At 53.2% G+C, this 17,316-nt stretch overlaps 1 protein-coding gene across 17 annotated transcripts in view; it reads left to right on the forward strand.

The window, feature by feature from the left end:
- Positions 1–11,507: 11,507 nt before the first annotated feature.
- Positions 11,508–17,316, forward strand: part of KLC1 (kinesin light chain 1) — a 52,251-nt gene continuing 46,442 nt past the window's right edge. For 11 of the 17 annotated variants that reach the window (XM_032482769.1, XM_032482763.1, XM_032482771.1 and 8 more), the window contains exon 1: positions 11,624–11,762. The gene's annotated coding sequence lies outside the window, so the exon portion shown is untranslated. Of the gene's footprint in view, positions 11,763–12,403; positions 12,470–17,316 lie in introns of all 17 variants that reach the window. The other 6 variants (XM_032482761.1, XM_032482767.1, XM_032482764.1 and 3 more) reach the window with 2 other exon arrangements.

Genomic DNA, 17,316 nt, shown 5'->3' on the forward strand with positions numbered 1-17,316 from the left:
CAGTTCAGTGGCATAAAGTACATCACATCACCACAATCATTCCGTCTGTAGAACTTTATCATCTGAAACTCTGTCTCCATTAAACACTAACTCCCCGTTCCCCCTCCCCAGCCCCTGGCACCCACCAGTCTCCTGTCTGTGAATCTGACTGCTCTTGGACTTCATACAGTATCTTTTGTGATTGGCTTATTTCCCTTGGTGTGATGTCCTCAAGGCTCATTCATGTTGTAGCGAAGACGGGTTTGTTTGCAGAGAAACTGGGTCCCCCTCTCAGCTGTGGCAACTAAGCCCTCTGTGCCTCACACGCACTTCAGACCGAGAACGATAAGCCCTCACGGCAAAGGGCGAGATGGCGTTCCTTCTGGGGTCGTTGCTTATTCGTTCATTCATTCAACAAATGCCCTGGAGCACCTACTGCATGCCAGGCCCTGCTCTGGACACTGGGAGTGGAGCAGCACATGGACAGCCCTCATGGGCCGCCCTGCCCATCTTGTGCCCCTATGCTGTGTGTCCACGTGGTGGGGGTGGCCACCCTTCCTGCTGGGCAGTGCCCCTGCTCAGACATTCTGCTCACCTCACTGATCTTCCAGGAAAGTCATTTCTTTCTTCTCATGCCATCGAGAATCAATTGATCAATCTTCCAAAAATGCTCAGGCTGCATTTGGAGCTACTTGACTATTGATTCTCAGTGATGATTGTCTTTGCTTTGTCCTGAGTCAGTCCTCAGGACCTGGTGGAAAAGTACAGGAAGAGCTGTGCTGGAGGAGGGGCTGAGATGGATGGGCGAGGCTGGTAGGTGTCACAAGGTGGTTTCCATCCAGGTATCTTGGGGTTCTAGATTCACCTAGGCCCACCTCTCTTCCCTCTACCTCAGCACACTCACACCCTAAGACTTTTGTTTGCCATCCAGACATCCCCAGCGTGGTGCAGGGTGGCAGAGAGCCCCTCGAGAAGAGCTGCTTGTTTATCTCTGCATTGGCACACACACACACACACATACGGGGTCCGTCAGCCACTGCTGGACGAAGGAGCAAACAGCTGTGGGGTCCGGCTTGTGAAAGTTCGGCCCATCTGCTGGTAAAACCAGCGCGCAAACAAGATTTTTATTTTAAAATGAAAGGAGCATCCTAGTGTGTCCTTGGTGCCTCCCCAAGCCTGGGCACAGTGGTCAGGTGTCAAGAACAGCCCTGGCCCTGTGGGCGTCCACTCTGGCAGGGACGTGACAGGACACCTGGCAGGGCCACCTGCACAGACCCAGCTCCCCCACGGTGGCCGGGGGCCTTCTGCATAGAAAGCGGGACCTCCCATCAGCCAGGGTTTTGCTGCATCTGGCTACAAACTCCAGAATCTGAACATCTGGTCCTGGAGACACAAGGCCCAGAGATCACCAAGGGACATCCCAGCCCAGGCCAGCGGACACAGCCTTTGTCCTTGACGTCGCGCCCCCGCCCCCAACCCCACGCAATGCTCCCCAAGCTTCCTAGCGCAGCGATGTGCTAAATTAGTGCAGCTGAAGGCCGTGGTCTGCTTCACCGAAGAAGAAGGAGGAGGAGGAGCAGCAAGTGTTATTACCTGCCAGGCACTGGCCTAAGAGCTTTATTTGGGCAGATGCCTGGCATCCTCAAACAGCCCCAAATCTGGGGCTTTTCGGAGCGCGGGGCCGGGCCAGCGCAGGCCCGTCCATCCAGGGGCGGGTTGGAATCAGGCTCTGCCCTGATTGGTCCCGCCGGCTCGTGGGCCCGCCCCCTGGCCTATCAGACGCCGGCAGGGAGGACCGCTGCCGTGCAGCCCGTTTGCAGGTGTCATGTTCAGTCAAGCAAATGCACGGAGGTGGGCGGCTCTCGGCCGCTGCTGCGGTGCTGGGGGCGTCAGTGACCAAAACAGGCAGAAATCCTAGAGGGGGAAGACAACGTATGCAATAAAGAAGTGAGTATGCAGAAGGTTACTAGATGCTCAGTGCTGTGGGAAAATAGCAAGCGGGCTAGGGAGTTTGGGAAGGAGCAGATGGCGCGGGCGCCTGATCCCGATCTGGGCAAGTGACTAAGGCCCCGGGGCTGCGGTGTGCCTGCCGGGCGAGAGCAGCAGGACCGCCAGGGTGCTGGGGCAGAGGGAGCCAGGGAGGAGGAGGCTGGAAGGAGACGGGCCAGGGCCCCGCAGGCCACCACACAGACCTGGCTTTTCCCCGGGGTGTGCTGGGAGCCCCTGAGGGCGCTGAGCCAGGGAGGCCACCGCCTGATCACTCTGCCAGGGGGCCAGGGCAGGGGGGCAGCCCCATCTAGACCACTGGCAGGACTCAGGTGGCTCCAACCAGGGCGTGGCCGGGGTGAGAAGTGGCCTGTCCAGTTCCGGAGCCACTAGCCATGTGTGGCTATTTACATTTCAGTAAAGTGACATTAAAAACTCAGTCCCTTGGGAACTATATTCAATAATTCAATAATAACCTAAAATGAAAAAGAATATATATGTATAATTGAATCACTATGCTGTACATCAGAAAATAACACTACATTGTAAATCAACTAGATTTCAATTTAAAAAACCCTCAGTCCATCGGTTGCACTAACCCCTGTCAAATACTCAGCAGCCACACGTGGCTTGTGGCTGCGTATTGGACATCACAGGTGTGGAACATTTCCATCATCACAGAAAGTTCAGTTGGCTCTGGGCTAGGAGTTGCCATGGGCATGTTCTTCCTTCTTGGGTCCCAGAGGCCACACATGGCTAACTCAGAATGTGTGAGTGTGACCTGGGTAGCAGGTGGGGCGGGACAGAGCTGAGAATTGAGGAGGGGATGCAAGAGGCTGTGTCCCCAGGTGGACAGGTGGGCCATCCAGCTGAGTCGGTACCTGACTGAGTGCGGAGAGGATCCAGAAGATGTTCCTGAGCCAGGCACGGCCACTGGGCTTTTCCCAGGACATCTGATGAGAAAGCACTCCACTGTCCGTACTGCAGCCATGGCCACATGCTGGCAAGCACCTGAGCTGTGGCCGGTCTGAACTGATCTGTGCTTACAGAGCTCTGCACCCCAGATTCCGAAGACTTAGTACAAGGAAAGGAATGCAACCACCTCATAAATGTTATGTAGATTACATGCTGAAGTAGTACTTAGATGTGTTGGGTTCAGTGAGATATATTAAGAGTCTTAAAAAGAAAGGAAATTCTGACATGCTGTAAATGGACAACCTTCGAGGACATTGCATAAAATGAAATAAGCCAGATACAAGAGGACGCATTCTGTGTGATTCCAGTTCCAGGAGGTACCCGGAGTAGTCAAACCCATAGAGGCAGGAGGTAGAATGGTGGTTGCCATGGGCTGGAGGAGGAGAGGTTGCCTGATGGGTATAGAATTTCAGTTTGGGATGAAAACTTTCTGTGATGGTTGTACAACAGTGTGAATGTGTTAATGTCCCTGAACTGTACATTTAACGTGGTTAAAATGGTAAATTTTATGTTATGTATATTTTGCCACAATTAAAAAATAATTTCTGATAAAATTTGCTGGAAAAACAATTTATGTGTGTGTATATATATATATAAAATCAAAGTTAATTTCATCTGCTTCTTTTCATCTTTTTTACTGTGGCTTCTGGGGACAATCTTAAATAAGACTGTGGCTTATGTTAGTTTCCTGGTTCTGTGAAGAGACCAATGGTCTTGGTGGCCCCCAAAGATGTCCCTGCCCTAACCCTTCATATCTGGGATCCTGACCACATTTGGAAACAGGGACTTGGCAGAGGAAGATAAGATAAGGATGCTAGGATGTGATCATCCTGGGTGTGGGGTGGGCCTTAAATCCCACGACAAGTGTCCTTAGAAAGGAGAGGGAGATTTGAGACACAGACACTCAAGAGGAAAGGCCACATGCAGACGAAGGTAGGGGTTGGTGGGCTGTGTCTTCAAGCTAGGGACCTCAGGAGACACCAGAAGCCGGAGAGAGGCCTGTGATAGTTTCTCCCTCAGCTTCCGGAGGGAACTAACTTCTGGCCTCCAGAGAATATATTTATATTGTTGTAAGCCCCCCAGGTTGTGGTCACTTGTTCCAGCGGCCACAGGAACACTACTCTGACAGTCTTGAGGCTTAGTGCGGAGAACGGCGGGAGAGACTCATGGTGTTTTGGATGAGGTTGGGTCAATGTGCAGCCCTGGAAAAGGGGAACAGGATGTATGTCTGATGGCTCAGCAGCTCCTGGAATGAATCCACAGATGAACGTTTCCAGAGGCCCTGCTCAAAGCCTCTTCCTGAATCTCATCTCCAGAGGCGGCACATGGGTAAAGGCCTGTCTTCCTTACTGCAGCAGCGAAGTGGGCACTCGATGTGGTCCAAGGACTACAGCTTGCAGCCCGTGTCCCCTCCCCAGCCTCCACTTCTCCATCTGTAAAGTGGAATCGTGCTCCCTGCCTTGGCTGGTGCTCGTGGGTAGTAAGTGTCCAGAGGGTCGTCTGTGGTTACTGAGTTTTGGTGCAGACAGTGATCACCGGTGCTGGACCAGGGTAGAGGCCAAGGGGGCAGCATGATGGTCCAGCTCAGCCCAGCCAAGATCTTCTGAAGGCTGGCTGTTTTCCTTTATAGCCCATTGCCCCCTCCCCACCCCATCCTGCAGAGCTGAGCAGGGCCTGATACAATCAGAAGCCCGTCCCAGGGCACTGAACACTGGCAGGGCTGAGACCCTCCCTGCACAAGGGCAGCCTGGATCTGCCCTGCCCGCAGTGTTCCTCAGGCCTGGCCTTTCCCTCTGCACAGGCGGCCAGCGCAGCGGGTGTCCTGGGGCGTGGGAGTGTGCCACGCCTGCAGTGACCCTCTAAGCCCACCTTCAGCCGGCCTCACTCCCCACCCCTCTTTCTCCTGGGTGTTTCTCAAGTCATGTGGTCTCAGCTGGGCCAAAATGCAGGTGATTCTGGTGGCCGGAGATAATTGACCTTTTTCTCCCAAACATGATTGTGAAGCCACGAGATCACGCGGGGACCAAGAAATCCACTCAGAGAGAAAAATCCAGCCTGACTAGTGCCTACATGGCACTCCATACATAGACAGGCAGGTCTGGTAACCGGTTCTGGGGGAGGAAAGAGGAAAGCCAGTTCAGAGGGTGGGACATGGGGCCCCAACGGTTTAACAAGCCCAATTGGGTGACACAGAGCAGGTGTGTGCAAATGGTCTGCTTGGAGGTACCCACCCCTCCGCCCCAAGGGGAAACAGGACTTTGTGAGCTCAGAGGGCCTCCTGTAGAGAGGTCTGGCTGCCCCCAGCCTCCACCCCAGCCCCTATCCTGCAGCAACTTGTTCCCAGGATAGGCCCCCATTGGCTAAGCCCAGCAGTGGCCAGGGGTGGGGTCCCGGTAGGGACTGGGTGTATTATGACCTGGGAGGTGGAATCCCAGCGAAGCCCAGGGCATTATTGATGGGTGGGAGGTGAGAGGCTCTTTCCTTCTGGACAGTGAGGTGCAAAGACGTGATATCTAGAACTGTTGCAGCCATTTCTGCTTCTACGAAGGGAGCCAGGCTGAAGCTGGATCACACCCTGGAAGGAGGCAGAGGCAGGAAAGCCACAGGACACAGCCCCCTGCCTGATGGTGGGGCCCAGCAGAGCTGGGGAGGGGTGAGGCAGACTAGGAGTCCCATCTGCGACACGAGAAATCTAGTACCTGGGGTGTTGATTGCTCCCTTGTTCATATGTCCATTTGTTCATTCATTCGTTCATGCCCATTGACTGAGAACCACTATGTTGAAGAATCTGAGTTAGGCCTGGGGTGTGTGAGAAGGAGTAGGGCAGGAGAGACCAGAGCGATTAAGGTGGGGTCTGTGCTCCCAGAACACTCTTAACAGTGGGGAGATGGTCTGGTCTTACTGGATGAGGCTGGTCACCGTGGAGAGAGTAGGGAGGAGGCTGAGTCTGGAGGAGCATCTGGGAGCTTCAAGTCAGCCGCTGTCAGGCCTCCAGAGGTTAAAGGCCCCAAACTGTCTGTTCATGGGCGGAGGAGTGGGAGACACTGTACCTTGTCTGGGACAGACCTGGCACCTATGTGGCTACTTTTGTCTGCAAAGTGGAATAAGCTACCCATCTGCCCATCTGAGGAGCCCCCATATTTGTGTCCTTGAGCAAGTCCACCTACCCTGGGATCACAGGTGAAAAGAGTGGGGGCAGCCAAAATGTGTGGGTGTCTGGGCCTTTCGAATTCTGCACAAGCAGAGCCTTATGGGAAGATTCAAGAGAATCTCTCTCTGGAAGGGCCTGGCGACCTACCTCTGAGTGCAGAGCTGAAGTAGCAGAGGCCCTGGGAGAGGGAAGGACAGGGAGGACTGCCTGGGGGAGGCCAGTGTGTGCTAGGCCATAAAACGTGGAGACAGGTGGATGGGGCAGGGAGGCGAGAGAACACGAGTGATCAGTGCAGGCCTTGAATCCACATGTGGCCTTGGGGACGAGGGAAATGGGGTAGCCTGACGGCAACCCAGGGAAAGGGGTGGGAAGGGATAAACTGGACGTTTGAGATTTGCAAATATTAACTAGTATGTGTAAAACAGATAACAATAAGGTCCTACTGTGTAACACAGGGGGCTAAATTCAGTATCTTGTAGTAACCTATAATGAAAAAGAATATGAAAAGGAATATGTGTATGTATTTGTGTGAGTGAAACATTATGCTGTACACCAGAAATGGACACATTGTAAATTGACTATACTTCAATTAAAAAAAGAAAAAAACAAAAGGAAACAGCAGTGGCTTTAGGGTTGCTTGAGATCAGGAGGGAGGGCAGGCAGGCTCAGGTGAGCAGCTGCCCAGAGCTCCTTTGGCAAGCTGGTTATATGGGGTGTGAAAATGACTGGGCGGAATATTCATTGAGGAGGGAGAGGTTTGGGCTTGTTTTTCCTGGTTTTGTTGGCCCCTAGGCCCCCTTGTCATCTCAAGATGTGCAGTTTCTTGCCACGTGGCCGATGCCTTCCTTCTCATGTCTGTCCGTCTGCTCTGACAAAGGGACACATGGAATTTCGTGGGGTGATGGGAACATTCTGTGTGCTGATGGGGCTTTTCAGTTATGCAGATTTGAGCATTTATCAGAACGCATCAAATGGTCTCCTTAAGATGTGTGTATTTTATGTTGTGTGAGTTTGCCCTAAAAACAATGCACTGCACTCAGCATTCAGGAATGCTGGGGGCCCTGGCACTCTTGCGGGAGTCAGACTTCCCCCCGCAGGACCCGGGCTTCAATTCCTCTTCATCAGAGAAAGATGGGAGAGAGAGGCTTAGGGAGGCGGGCTGGGCATCTCCGTCCAGCCACCCGCGCTCCCTTCTTGCCCACTCCTCCCACCACCAAGTGCTGCGCTTTTTCCCCTTTTGTCAGAGAAAGCAGTTCCTGGAGCTTAATGCCAGGACCTCGAGCTCGTTAAAGGAAAAGCACCTGGAAATCTGATAAATACCATTTTCAAAATTGAAGCTAGACACCAAAGAGGGTGTGACCTGCCGCGGAGAGCAAGGCAGGAGGCCGAGTCGTTCCCGCTCCGGTCTGGATGCTGAGCTACCCCTCCTGGTGGGTGCCCTGGCCACTCGTTCCCAAGCCTGTCGCGGACCTGATGGTGCCCTGGCTCCTCCATCCCAGACTAGGGGGCGGTACCCAAACTGGGGGGCGGGGCCCAGAGTGGGGGCGGGGCCTAGACTGGCGTAGGGGCGGCTGGAGGGTGGTGCACTAGCTGGGCGGGCGGGGGTCGGGGGGGCGGTGCCCAGGCTCCTCGGTCCCAGACTCCGGGGCGGTGCGCAGCCTGGGCTAGACGCCCAGGCTAGGGGATTGGGTGGGGTGGAGATGGGGTGGAGATGGGCTGCGGAGGGGTGCGAGCCTGGGCTGCGGTCGGTCACGGGACGAGGTGGGCGGCGCGCAGAGGGGGCCGGCGGGGAGTTGGGGGTCCTGGCCACAGGGCTTGTGTTTACCCTCCCCTGTCCCTGTCCCTCTGCGGGTGCGCGGGCCCCTGTCTGGCCCGGCGGACCGGAACAGGTCGCCCCTTCCGAGCCGAGGACGCCCACCAAAGCATCTCTTTCCGGCCCCTCCCTGCTACCAGGGGGAGGCCTCCTCCCATTCCTCCTCTGGCCCTCCCTCCCTCCCTCCGTCTTAAGGCACTCATGGACCAGGGCTGCCCACTCGCTGGACAGCAGACCCCTCAGGATCAAAGGGAAATCCCAGTATCTCAGTCCCCTGCAAAGGGCTGCCCCTGGACACAGACATCCACAGACATTTGTAATAAAAAGGTGACTGCTTTAAAACTGTGATAAAGTCCGGCCCCAGCCCCATCCTCCATCTGAGACAGATGACTGTGTGTCTTGTTGGGCACTGAGCTTTTTCTTCCTGCATTTCCTCCTCTTGGACCATCATCCGCTGGATCCTACCCATCTGCCACATCAAAGTCTCTCTTCCATGGAGTCCCCTGTTCCCTGAGGATCCTCCTCAGCACCTGACCCAGCCTCCTGTCTCAGCTCCGCATGTTGTCGGCTCACCAGAGCTGAGGCTCCTTGTCCTCCAGCCCAGCCTCCACCCGACACTAGGGGTTCTTAACAAACACTGGGAGTGGAATGAACATGGACCAAGCTCCTGGCTTATCTCCGATGCCCAGGTGCCTGGAAACTGCAGGAGGTCGGCATGGCCTGTGGTGTTTCCATTCCTCCTTGACCAGGGACCTCAGCCACAGCTGCACGCGGGCCTTGAGGGCTGCCTTCAAATCTGCACCCTGGCCCCAGCCTGTTTCCATCTAGAGGCTGCCTGGTGATCTCTTAGGCTTTGGGGCAGGGGAGAGAAAGGGTTGGAGGTGGGAAGGTGACAGACATGGATGAGGGCAGAGGAGAGTACACAGCACCTACATTTGGGAAAAGCAGGCAGATGGAGAGACAGAGGCAGGCAGAGAGAAGGAGGATGTGGGTCACGCTGCACAGGCTGCCTTTCCAGAACAGAGGAGCACTGAGAAGGGAGCAAAGAAGGAGGCTCGCTTTTCTCATGTCTGCTGGAGGAACCTCTAGTCCTGCCCTATGGGGTGGGGTGCAGGACCAGCCCTAGCCAAAGGACCCAAGGTGCTGCCCCTCAGGCCCCTCCAGGCCCCTGGCTGGCCCAGCAGGCCATTGGCCAAAGGGACCCTCAAGGGCACCGGGTCCTGTGCGAACACACGTTTGCCACCTGGGGCCCTGTCCTCTAGGTTTGTGGGGAAGGACAGATAATGGGTTTGCTGCCCCTAAGTAGCCGTGCTGAGGCTTCTGCACACAAAGGCATCAACTCCTGGCTCTGCTAGTGCCTGCACTGGGAGACTGAGGTTTTCCTAAAGCTGTTAATCTCTTTCCGGGAAGCAGACAGCAAACCTGAGACCTTGTGGAGCCTCAGCAGCAACATCTGTCAAACGGGAATGGCCATGCTTCTCTCGGGAGTTACTGTGGGAATCAGAGGACTGAAGAGACCAAGGGAGCTCAGGGCTTCTCAGAGAGAACAGACGCTTGTTGGCCTCAGTGGGAGACCCTGTCGAGGACGGGCACCGCCCTGAGAGCGACAGTGTGTCCAGGAGGGAAGGGCCGGGTCAAATTCTGGAGGGTCCGCGGATGCAGCGGGTGACTGATGGCCTTTTCTCTCCTCTCCTCAACACTTCAGATTCATTCCTGCCTGAGGACTTTGGTCTTTTGCCTGGAGTGCCCCCGCCCCTCGCCAGCCGCCCCTCCCCAGACACCGCCCCCACAGACCCCCTCCTCCCTGGGCTTTGGGCTGTTGGCTCCCTCCTATTGTTTCCGGCTCAGCTCGCTTGCCTGCCTCTGCTGGTCGCGTCATCTTACTCTGATTCTCTGGCTAGCTGCACGAGAGCGAGATCTGGGGTCCTGTCTATCCTTTTTGCCTACAAATCCCCGCTCCTATCGTGGTGACCGCGGCAGCTCCACAACTATTTGTTGAGAGAATAAAAGAACGAAATAATAGGGTCTGAGCAGAGTGGCAGAGTGGGGGTGCAGAGGGGATGGACGACAGCACTATTAAAGTAGTAGAATCTTGACCGCCCGTCGGGGGAGCATAAGCATCTGAGGTTTTACACTTGCTTGTGTGATGGGTGAGTGGAAGGAACAGTCACTGAGCCGAGTCAAGGACAGAGAAGGGAGCCTCACTCACCCGACTCCGCTCTCCAGCACATTTTGGTTACAGCTGCCCTGCTGCGCCCAGGTGCCCAGCCCCAAGGTGGTTGATGTCCAAGCTGCACTGGGGCTGAATCACTAAGGGAGTGTAGAGGGTTGTTTGAATCTGATAAATAGTCTCCCTCTGGGCCCAGTGACTGCTGTGTCACCGCAGGAGCTCCCTCACTTTTAGCTCGTTTGGATTTATAAATGAACGCAAAGTAACTGGACCTCTGTGAAAATCTAGGAGCATTTACTTCCTGTTGACAGTAATTGAAGGGTTAAAAGGGCTGCTGGTGCTGGGGTGATAACATCTGAAAAGCACAGCAGTTAGAAGGCAAGTGGGGGTGGGGGGCTGGCACCGGAACCCCTCCCGGTTCATAACGCCACTTGGAACATCTGCAGGCATCTGGGGGGAAGGTGGGATGAGGGGCTTGTTCTTGCAAGCTGGTGGCAGGCAAAGAAAGCTGAGCCTGGCCCACTGAATCAGCATGCATCCTTCGGGCTGGCTGCTGAGTCAGGCCTGCAGAGCTGGCGATGCGGCAGGGTGAGGCCCAGCAGCGCTCTCTGACCTGGAAGGACTGCCCTTCAGGCTGGGGCTGGAGGTCGTGGCACTACAGCCAGGGGCCTGCACTGGTGATGGCTGCCGGTGGTGGGGTGCGACAGCGTGGGTGGCACCTCTGCTCTTGGCAGGCAGAAGGGGTTATGCATCCCCATCCCTCCCATGAGTCTGGGGCGCAGCTCCTGTGAGGTCTTTGTGGCTGAGGGGAGGGCTCGGAAGGTCCCCTTAGCTCTGATTCTTGGCGAGCCAATGTCCAGGAGCGCGGACGTTCGCGGACCAAGGCCTGGACCAAAGCCTGCAGATTCTTCCTGGAGAAAGGAGAGGCCTCCCGGCTTAGCCTAGCCCCTCCGGACCCTTTCCTTTGGAAGGGCTGGTGAAAGCCCCCTCGCGGTTTCTGGAAAGATTTAAACGAGCACATAAAACACATGAAGACAGGGTTTGCACACTGTAGACATTATTCCTGATGCGAGAGCAGGAGACGGCCGCGACCCGGGCCGGGGACGCGGTGCTGACCCTCAGGCCACTTTCTGGCCCTGCCTGTGGGGAAGGGCAGCCGCCAGGCGCTCGGTGGTCGCCGCGGCCGCCCTCAGAGGGGCCTCACCCCGCCCCCAGCATGGCCCGCGGCGGCCGGCACGGGGCCACGTCCCCGTCTGGGAGGCCGGCTCGGCCGTCCGCAGCTCGCCCAGCGCGCGAAGGCTCCTTGGGGCGGCGTTCCCAGGCTCCTGGCTGTCCCGGGCCGCCCCGCCCCCGGCGGTGGGGCTGGGTGACGTCACGGCAGCGCGCGGCATTGTGGGGCGGGAGCGCCGAGTCGGGGGAGGGACGCGGAGACGCCATTTTCGGCGGCGGGAGCGGCAGAGCCGGAGCCGGCAGGGCGCGGGGCGGCGGCTGCTAGGAGGAGCCGCGGGGGACAGCGCGCGCGGGCGACCGAGGATGCTGCAGGGCGGCCGCGCCGGCGCTCCTCGCTCGTGACTGCGGCGCCGCGCCTGAGGCGGCCGAAGCGGCGGCCCCGGTGGTCCTGCTCCGCGCACGCGCCCGCGGCCTCCGGTGCTGACAGCGCGAGCGCGCGGCCCCACGGGAGCAGCACGGTGAGTCCGCGGCGGGCCCGGGTCCTCCGGCCTCACCCGCGTCCCCTTCCCGCCCCCGGGTCCCTCCCGAGCCCCGCAGGGCCCCTTCCAGGGACGCGGTCCTCGGGCTTTAGCCGGGTCTGTTCCTTCCGTCCCTGGCGCCCTCCCCATCACGTCCGCTCCAGGCTCGGGCCCCCTTCGCGTCTCCATCTCACCGCCGCCCCGCACCCCCGGCCCGGCCCTGCTGCGGGCGGGGGCGGCCGCTCCCGGGAACAGCTGTGGCCCCGGAGCCGCCAGCCGGGGGACGTGTCCGCCCCCGGGAGCGCGTCGCGCGGGGAGGGGGCGGCCGGCCCGGCTCGCTTTGTCCGAATCCTCCCTCTTCCTTCCGGCCCCCGCCCTCTCCGGCGGCACCGCCCTGGGCGGACGCGCCTGTCATGCTCGCGGGCGACCGGCGGCTAGGCGGGTGGGAGGCGTGCGGGGTCCCTGCCACAGGCCGGCTCTACTCGCCTGCTTCGCGGCCCCTTTCTTTTCATAGCCAGACGCGGAACCCTGTCTCCTCGACAGTGTTCACCGAGGCCGGAGGTGCTCTCGCTGAACTTGCAGCATCCCCGTTCTGGAATACTCACTCGGTTGTCAAATTTGGTGCATCTCTTTCCCCCCAGAATTAAAATACAGCATTAAAGAAGTTAAATTAATGCCTGGTGGATTGGATGGTTTTATAATTTAAGGTTTGTAGATCTAGATAATTTTGTGTTACAGTTTTTGTATTGTTGCTGCCTTGTACTGTTTCGTTATTTAAACAGCATATTTAGAGTTTAACACGAGCGTTTAATAAGGAGGACTTGAAAAAAATGTTTTTTAAAAAAGTGTGAGAATAGCAAAATTTCTGACACACCACTTAAACTGTTATGTGGAAGAGCAGTTGGTTTCTCTGATTCTTTGCATTAAATTTCAAGGCTTTTTTTTTTTTTTTGTACAGCATGACTAAGCCATTGATCAGAATCCTTAGCTCAGAATATATTATAATAACTCAGTGAAAAACCTGTTAGAAATTGGAGCAACCTCCTTAAATCTCATAATCTTATTACAGTTCTGGATGTATTTATTTTAGGGAATGGCAGCAAGCCTTAGCTAAGGTGGGAAATTTGATTCATTGTTCTGTTTCCTAAGTATATCTAAGGGTACAATGATACTAAATATTAAAAATCTCAGATTGTGTGGGATTATATGTGGGAGGGTAAGGTCTCTTAAGAGCCAGTTTCTCCAAGTCATCAAAGAATGCAACCTCATGTTGCAGTGGAGCCTGGCAGCCCTGTGGTGTTACTGAGGGGTGTGGACAGCCTAGGGTGGTAACCTCACTGCAGCCTGGCTCCTTCACCTCGCTTGGCAGTGTCTTCTAAAAATACTGTAAACAGTGTAATAAAGGAAGAAAGACGTGGATGGGAATCAGTACAGTGATTATTGCCAGCAAGGAGCAAGGATGTGCTGCTGGGGAGGGGCACACAGTATTCTAAATACTTTATGGTAAGTAAAAACTCATCTGCTGTTACCTTAAATCACATATTCTTTTAAAAAAGTTAGACCTTCTTAAATATGTTTCATAATGTTGAAAAACAGATGTCAGTGTGTAGCTTTCCGTATGGGGTTATAAACTGTCTTAAAACATAATTGTATGAAAAGAAAACTAGAAACAGAAAAGTCAAAAGTTGAATAAAACATAGGATTTGTATAACCTGGAAACATAATGGAATATGATAAGAAACTAGAACTTTGTATAACAAAGAAGTGATCAGTAACATCCTAAGCAGAAGTACAGGAAAGCTTGAAGTGTTAATTTCAGGGCATGGAATAAAAATGATTAGCCTGTTTAGAACAGGAAAGCAAGGTCTTAAATGTCTGCTGAGAACCAGCTGAATGGCAGGTGCTGTGGATGCCGGGTAGTCACTTTCCTCAAGGACCGCTGGTCAGGTTAAATACTGTGCTGAGTGCTCTGAGGAGATTATTCTGGCTGTGAGACTTGAAGACTTGGGGTGGGACTGGGAGTGGTGGTTCTAGAGGACAGAAGCCCTGAGGTGGTGCTGTGGAGTTGGGAAGGGGAGACGTGGAAAGGCTTTGTACAGCGCGTCCAGGGGTTTGCTTTCACCCTAAAGGTAGGAAGGGGGACAGGAGGATTCTAAGAAGTGAGGTGGCATCTTAGGAAGAGCATAGATGCCTAGTGTGGCAGGTGCTTTGAGCTGAGAGAGACTGGTTAGGAAGCCATTAACCCCAAGTGAGGACTGAGAGCTGAGTCAGGGCAGTTGCCAGAGGAACAGGTGAATTGGAGAGGGATGGAAGGGTTAGTATGGCCCTGACTTGGGACTGAATAGACTGGGGGAAGGTGGGGCTGCAGGCGGAGGCTGTAGGCAGCGTTCAAAATCTGCGCCAACTACTGCAGTGTTAAGTTGGATCCTGTCACTCCTCTGCTAAAGTTTTTGCCCATGTCCTGTGAGCACCCCTACCCCATCTTTCCCCTCTTCCTACTCGCGCCCTCATTCAGGTACACCCAAGTAGATCCTGAGCCTGCTTTCCTGGGTATCAGTGTGTCCTTGCTGCCCCTGGCGCTCCTTAACACTTCTCACTACCTGCAATACTGCATTACTTAATTACTTTCTTATGTAGTTGCATTCAGGGTCTCCGCAAGGGCAGGGCGGAGATTTTCTGTCTGTTGTGTTCAGTGTCAGTGCTTGGCACATAATAAGCACTTCAATGTTTACTGAAGGAATGCATCTGGAATTGCTTCCTTGTCTCTAACTTGGGTGACTCACTGGCAGGTGACACCCACCAAGATGGGGAAATGGGAGAAGATGGTGAGCTTGGGTTTGGTTAGATTAAGTCCAAAATGCTTGTGTGGTGGTCAAGTGGATTAGTGGGCAGTTGGAGATTCAGGCCTGGAGCTCAAGACAAAGACTTGGGCTGGAGATAAAGATTTGAGAGACCTCAGCCTGTGTGGAAAGCCAGTGGCCTTGTTCATAATGACCTCTCCAAGAGAGCTTCTGACACTTTGGTGGAGGCTTGGGGAGTGGCCCTCAGGGTGGGAGGAGTGCCCTGGGACACAAGGAATAGGAGGAGGGCAGTATCAAGTTGGCTGAGAGCTGAAGGAAGATTGGGACAGAAAAATCTGTTGAATTTGGCTTCTGGCAGGTCATTAGTGACCTTTTAAGCTTTTCTTGAAAATATTACCTTCTAAGGCAGGAGGGCTAATTCAGAGATGACCTGCATTTTTTCTCCCACGTCATCCTTGTGTCATTCGGCCCTGTAGCCTCCTGGTTAATATACTCTTACATCAAAAATGAGTTATAATGGTGAATTTAGCACTGTACCAGATAAAATTGGTGCGGTAATCACCGCCATTCTACTGCTGAGGAAATTGAGAATTAGGAGGGCAAGCTCTGTACCAGAAGAATATGGCTGTGGAGTCAGGCTTCTAACTCGTCTTTTTGCTTGCATGTTTCTAGCTTTGAACCACCTTGCTGTCATGAATCACGTTAATGCCAAGCTCAGTTCTCCAGCTGCCTTCACCTGGGAAACCCTTGCCAGACTCTTCTATCTCAAAAGCCCACGTGCTGCAGGACGGTCATGGTCACTCCTTGGGGTTGTTCTAGTGTGTAGTGTCTCAGTCACCATATTGGTTTGTGGCATTTGTGTTCTTCACAGAGGCTGGCATAGGCTACATGGGGAAAGTTGATTCTTTGTTCTTAGGGTGAGTAGGTGGTGTGTTTTAAATTCACTTATTCTGTCCATTTAAACACGATTTGTATTATTGGGGGAGGGTATAGCTCAGGGGTAGAGCACATGCTTAGCATGCATGAGGTCCTGTGTTCAATCCCCAGTGCCTCCATTTAATGAATGAATAAATGATGTGATTACCTCCCTCTCCCCACATAAATTTAAAAAAAAATGATTTGTATTATCGACCAAACAGAGGGGAAATATGTTAATTTCTATTCTTTTTAAATTGTGGTTAAAAAAGCCCCAAATTTACCATCTTAACCATTTTTAAATGTACAATTCAATAGTTTCAAATATATTTACATTGTTGTGCAATAGATCTCTAGAAGTTTTTCATCTTCCAAAACTAAAACACTGTACCTATTAAATAACTCTTCAGTTCCCACCCTCCCCTTGGCCCCTGGCAAGCCCCATTCTGTTTCCTGTTTTCTGTGAATTTATTTATTTATTGGGGGGGGGTTGGGTTTATTTATTTATGTTTGGAGGAGGTACTGGGAAATGAACCCAGGACCTTGTGCATGCTAAACATGCGCTCTACCACTTGAGCTGTACCCTCTGTCACTGTTTCTATGAATTTAACTTCTGTAGATACCTCGTGTAACTGGAATCATACAGCATTTGTCTTTTTGTGGCTGGCTTATTTCACTTGGCATAATGTCCTCAGGATTCATCCATAATTTCTATTTTTTTTACTAAAGTATCATTACGTTCCAAAGCTTTTTTTGTGTGACATTTATGTTAGTTTTCTATTTACCGTATAATAAATTACTGCAAATCTAGTGGCTTAAAACAATACCAGTTGTTACTTCACAGTTTCCGTGGGTGAGGGATGCAGGCATGGCCTGGCTGGGTCCTCTGCTCAGGGCTGGAGGCTGCAGTTGTGTGTTGGGCTGTAGTTCTCTTCCAGAGCTCTGGGTGCTCTTGCAAGCTTGTGTGGTTGTGGCAGAATTCAGTTCTTTTGGTTTTAGGACTGATGTCCTGTTTTTTTTGCTGGCTGGCTGTCAGCTGGGGGCTCTCTTAGCTCCCAGAGGTGGCATGTACTCTCCCCACCAGCAATACTGATTTCTATAACTATGGGTTACTTCTTTCTGTCTGTTGTAGAATTTCATACAAATGAGATTATTTTAAATATAAAATAATTTTTTTTTTGCATCCAGCTTCTTTAACTCGGCATAACCATTTAAAATTCAGCACATGCAAACAGTGTGTATCAGTGGTTTGTTCCTTTCTATTCTTGAGTAGTGTTCTTGTGTGACTCCACCACCATCTAGCCATTCTCCTGATGCACATCTGGGGCGGGGGGCACTCATTCTTGTACGAGGCTGTGTGGATGTACATTTTCATTTCTTCTGTGTAAACACCTAGGAGTGGAATCGCTCGTAGGGTAGTTGTAGGATTGACTGTTAAAGACACTGCCAGTTTTCCAAAGTGGCTGTGCGTTCTACACTGCTACCAGTGTTCAGTTGCTCATACCCTCTCCAGCTTCCGGTGTTGTCTGTCTGCATCGTCGCTGCTGCTGTGTAGGGGCCTCTTGTTGTGGGTTCAGTGAGCATTTCCCTGATGGCTAATGGTGAGGAGAGCTTATGTGCTTATTGGCCTCTTCTGAAGTGTCTGTTAAGTCTTCTGCCCACTTGAAAAATTGGATTGTCTCTTTATTATTGATTGTAGGAGTTCTTTATGTATTTGAGTTCATGTCTTCTGTCATATGTTGGGAATATTGTTTCCCAATCTGGGGCTTAAATTTTTTTTTTTTGGCTGTGCCTTTTAATAATCAGTAGTTTAAAATTTTGAAGTCCACTTTATCAGT

This window comes from Camelus ferus, chromosome 6 (genome assembly GCF_009834535.1).
Source record: "Camelus ferus isolate YT-003-E chromosome 6, BCGSAC_Cfer_1.0, whole genome shotgun sequence".
Classification (NCBI taxonomy): Eukaryota; Metazoa; Chordata; class Mammalia; order Artiodactyla; family Camelidae; genus Camelus; species Camelus ferus.